Source organism: Rhinolophus sinicus, linkage group LG15 (genome assembly GCF_036562045.2).
Source record: "Rhinolophus sinicus isolate RSC01 linkage group LG15, ASM3656204v1, whole genome shotgun sequence".
In the NCBI taxonomy this organism is placed as follows: domain Eukaryota; kingdom Metazoa; phylum Chordata; class Mammalia; order Chiroptera; family Rhinolophidae; genus Rhinolophus; species Rhinolophus sinicus.
In genome coordinates, this window is record NC_133764.1 from 11,778,847 (window position 1) to 11,784,244 (window position 5,398).

Here is a 5,398-nt window from a genome sequence, read left to right on the forward strand (position 1 = left end):
AGCAAGTCTCACAGCCTCAAAATGGGGGCCAACCAACCAAAATGAAACCAATCAACCATTTTGTTGATTGACCGCTCTGATGGGCAGGTCAGTAAAAATAGCCAAACTGGTGTGCTCGGAGTTCACAAGTTATTATTCTCAGTAATAATAATGATACCCTGGAATGTCTGGTAAACATTTAATAACCAGCTTTCGGGAAACAAAAAGATTCCTGATATGTAGTGTTTGCTGATTTCCGTGATGCTCCCACTATGGCCACTTTCAGGCTACGAGCAGGATGACACTGGACTTGGCACTGGGAGGAGATGAACGCAATGCGCAGTGCACCACAGCATTGGTAAATCCCAGTATTGAGCACCTGCTGGGGACCAGGGCCTGAAACCAGGCTTTTCCGTTCCTTAACTCATCTCATTTTCACTTACCTAGAAGATTATCATCTCCATTTTTTCTGGTGAGAACAGGGGAGCTCTGAAAGGTTACATCATGAATCAACTCTGCACAGACAGGGAAGGACTTTGAACCCAGCTCTGTCCATCTGCAAAGTCTGTGTACTTTCTTATTAGGGTCTATCCAAAGTTTAGCTGCTCAAAAACCTCCCTAAAAGCAAATATTAAATGATCTTTTGAGAAGAGAATGAATGCTTCTGTGGGCAGAGCTTGCCCTTTGCTGCCAAAGCAGTGGTTCCTTGGTTTGTGTTCCATTGATTCATCCAATAAATGATTTGATTAACCCTTTGGGACGGCCCTGTTCTGTTATTAATACAGCAAACTTGGCTGACCTGCTGCTTCCCACAATGCACTTAGCACAGCAAGTCCAAGCCTGGGTGTCAGGAGATGGGAATTCCAGACTCAGTTTGTGAACAACTTCCTACATAAACCTCTCTTCTGTCTGAGCCTGTTTCCTCATTTATAAAATGAAAGAGCCCGACTGATAAACATTAAGGTGCTCCAGCAATGGTGCCATGGCATCTCTCATCTGTTATTGTCTGCTCTTCCTCGCTGGGACAGGGCATCTCCTCAACTACTGTCCCAGCCATGGCAACCAGCAGTCTCGGCACAACAGAAAATGCCTGATAGATATGTGTTGACTGGAAAAAGATATCCACAGAGAGAAGAGAGTTTACACACACGGTCTGACAATTAAGTTCATGAACTTTTTTTTTTAATCCCGTCTTCATTACTAAATTACAACCATCCCTACAAATAATCACAATGATGATGAAAAGGAGAAGTGCAAATACAGGGAGGGGAGCGTTAGGATCCCAGTGGTGCTACATCCAGTATACCTACCGTGGGCAAAGCGAAACAGCAGACCCATCCGGAGGCGAAAGGAAACCCCACGGCAGCCCTGCAAAGCCGGGTGGGTGCGGCTGGAGAAGGGGGCTCTGCAAATTCCGCGCCGGAGAGAGGCTGCGCCCCCAAGACAGGCATCCGCAAGATGCCAAGTTCATGAACCTGTTGCAACAATGTTGCTAACCTTTTTTTTGATATCAGAGGGATTATTCATTATGAATTTGTACCAACTGGACAAATGGTTAACCAAGTTTACTATTTGGAAGTGCTGAAAAGGCTGCGTGAAAAAGATGAAAACGACCTGAACTTTTTGCCAACAATTCATGGCTCTTGCATCACAACAATGCACCAGCTCACAGGGCACTGTCTGTGAGGGAGTTTTTAGCCAGTAAACAAATAACTGTATTGGAACACCCTCCCTACTCACCTGATCTGGCCCCCAATGACTTCTTTCTTTACCCAAAGATAAAGGAAATAGTGAAAGGAAGACATGTTGGTGACATTCAAGACATCAAGGGTAACATGACAACAGCTCTGATGGCCTTTCCAGAAAAAGAGTTCCAAAATTGCTTTGAAGGGTGAACTAGGCTCTGGCGTCACTGAATAGCTTGCCAAGGGGAGTACTTTGAAGGTGACCATAATGATATGTAGCACATTATCTAGGATTAGTTCACAAACTTAATTGTCACACCTCATACTCTGCTCTGTCCACAGGAAGGAGGTAGCTTCATTCTAGCAAACTTCAGGGCCTACTTTGTCAGACCCTGTGCTGGGCAGTGTGAGGGCCAGAGAGAAGAATCAGATCAGCAGGGAAGTCTTCCAAGGTGTAGGAGGCAGGTGAAGACATAATAGAATGTAGGCGAGGGTCAATGTCCTTCACTTTGTGCTCACAAGTCTCTACTCAGAGCTGAGCAAGTCACAGTCCCACATGGAGCCCATAGTCTCTAGGACAGAAGGGCACATGAGTAAGTCCTATTTGAAAGCAATGAATGCTGGTGCTGAGGGAGCACAGAAGTGGGAGGGCTTAGAGGGTCCCAGTAGTGGCATTTGAACTGGGTCTTGAAGGATGTGTAGGAGCTCACCAAGTAGAGAGAATGTGGATAAACCAAGCCAGAGTCCTTGGAAAGCAGCTGATGATTGTGTCCCGGCTCACTAGGAGTGAATGTGTTGGCAGAGGGAGGCTCAAGAGCAGAGTTTAGGGGCCCACACCAGGGCATGTAAACTGCCCACTTCCTTGCCGCCTACATTCTTCCCGTGCCCGTGGCTCCACTATTGTCTTTTCACCACAAGAGAAGGGCAGGAAGTTAGAGTGGTCTGTTTGGCCTTCTTTCTGCACACTGAAATGCAGCCTGCAGGTCTGGCCAGCTAGGGAGCCCTGAGGCTGTCAAGGAGAATGGAAAGCGCCCTCTGGTGGTCACCTGTGGTGTTTTCCCAGTGGGGATAAAGACGAGTGAGTAGAGACGACTACAGTCAAGATAACTGCGAAAGTGATCACAGTAAGAGTCCAGAAATAGTCCTAGTACACTTAGGAATTTAGGATTTGATAATGGTAGCATTTCAAATCAGCATGGAAAAGATGGATTATTCATTTCATGGCACTGTCCAGTCACTTTGGAAAATGACCTAGCTAGATTTCTATCTCACTTCTCACAGGAAAACACATTCCAGGTATAGCAAAGACTTAAGTTTAAAACATTAAATTATAGAAGTACCAGGAGAAAATATGGATACTGCTAGGGGTTAGGACTTCAACATATCTTTGGGAGGGAGGGGAGACACAATTTAACCCATAATAGTATTCAAATGTAAAATGTAAAACCTGCATACTTTGACTCAGCAATTCCATATTTAGAAATTTACCCTAAAGTGATACTTAGACAAATGGCAAAGAGGTTCAGGGTAGTGTTGTTTATAATAGTGAAAAATTAAAAGCAATTTAATAGTCAATTGTGTACTAGTTAAATATGTTATCCTATACAATACTATATATAAAACCAATAGAAATGGAGATGTAATTCTGTACTTATTGCCACTGAAAAGTGATCACAACATGTTACTGAGTGAATGAAGCAGATTAGAAAGCAGCATGTATAACGCTTTTGTAAAGTTGTGTACTTAAATCTATTAGGTTGGTGCAAAAGTAATTGCGTTTAAAAGGTTTAAAAGGTTAAAAATGATTGCAAAAACCACAATTACTTTTGCACCAACCTAATATATCAAGAAAGATATACATCAATATGTTAACAGTGGTTACCTCTGAGTTGGTGGGGTTTTTAGAGATATAAATTGTCTTTTTATTGTCTGAGAATGTTTGGGTGTATTTGTAAATCACCAAGACAAGAATTCATCCTTAAAGAGCTCTGAGAGGGCTGTGGGAGGCCAAAGCACTCAGGTAGAAGTGGGGGTCACCACGAAGCCCACTGTGGTTGCTCTGTTTGTCCCCAACAACAGCCAAGCAGGCATTATAGCTCCTTTCCCTCCCATCCCTGCCTGGAGGTCACTGAGGTGGGATCTTCCTGGCTCTCAGCGTGTAGATATTTGGGGGTGGGGGGGCAGGAGGCAGTCACCTCTTGTGTATGAAAGGGGTCCTTGCCTACTTCTCCCCATTCCTAGAGGTGAAGGTCCCCTGAGAGGGTATGGGAGCATTAACAGTCCTTTCCTTACCCAGGTGCTTTCAATCCTCAGAACCAATGCATATGTTACCTTATATGGGCAAAGGGACTTCGCAGATGTGGTTCATTAAGGACTGGGAGATGGGAGAGTATCCTGCGTGATCCAGGTGGGCCCAAGGTAATCACAAGCGTCCTCCCAAGAGGAAGCAGGAGGGTCAGAGTCAGTAGTAGATGATGTGACCATGGAAGCAAAAGAATGGAGTGACGGAGGAAGGGGATGTGAGCCAAAGGGTGCTGGCAGCCTCTAGGAGCTGAAAAAGGTAAGGAAATAGACTGTCCCCTAGTACCTCCAGAAGGAATCAGCCCTGCCGATCCATTGTAGACTTCTGATCTCTAGAACTGTAAGAGATTAAATTGGCGTTGTTTTAAGCCACTGAGTTTGTGGTAATTTGCTATAGCAGTAACAGGAAACTAATGCTCCCCTCCTCCCAGCATCCCCAGGACCCTCTCAATAATACCTTCTTGTTTATGGCTAAGCCAGCTCAAGGAAGGTGCCTGTCATTTGTTACAAAACAGCCCTTTCAGAGCAATAAAAAGTATCACATCTACAGGCCTGTCTCCCCTCACACTGTCAGCTCCTTTTTATCTCCTCCATTCTGTTCCCTAGAGCCTTCTAGATGGTGGGTCACAGTCATTGTTTGTTGTTTGGTTGAGAACTAAAGGAGTGGGGTGGGAGGAGGAAGGTTTATTTTTAAAAGTCACATACAAAAAAGTTGAGTTTCTGAGAAGCTGTGAATTTCAACTTTCCCCACAGGAACCCACCCAGAAAGGTATTCAAATTAGCATCTCCGTCTCTCAAATTAGCATCTCTCTTGAGATCTAGAGCATCTAGAGATTCTCTCTCTCTCTTTTTCTTTCTCTCTCTCTCTTATCGTGGTAAGATGTATATAACATAAAACTTACCATTTTAACCATCTTTTAAATGTATAGCTCAACTGGCTAATTAAGTACATTCACATTGTTGTATGTCCATCAGCACATCCCTCTCTAGAACTTTTTCATCTTCCCAAGCTGAAACTCTGTAGCCATTAAACACTGAACTCCCCATTTCCCCTTCTCAGCAGCCACCTGGTAGCAACTTCTTCTTGAAAAAGACTAAAGCCTTTCAAAACCTTCGAAAGTCAACCATTTAACCTCCTGGCAAGAGCTGGGCTTCTCGGGGGGCAGGGGACTACCTGGCTGGGTGTTAAAGGATAATTTTCAGTGAAAGGTAAAATCATGACTCTCATGCATATATAAAAATGAGTACCTGTTAATGATTTCTCCTACTCATTCATGAATGAAGGAGTCAGCCAGATGTTATAATAGGTTTAAAAGACAATCCAAAGGACAGACACATTTATAGATGAGGGATATTGAAATGGATGTACACATGTAAGCAGAACTGGTTTTCCCACAGAGTGAGTGGGGTGGGGAGGAAAGTCAATTCAACCT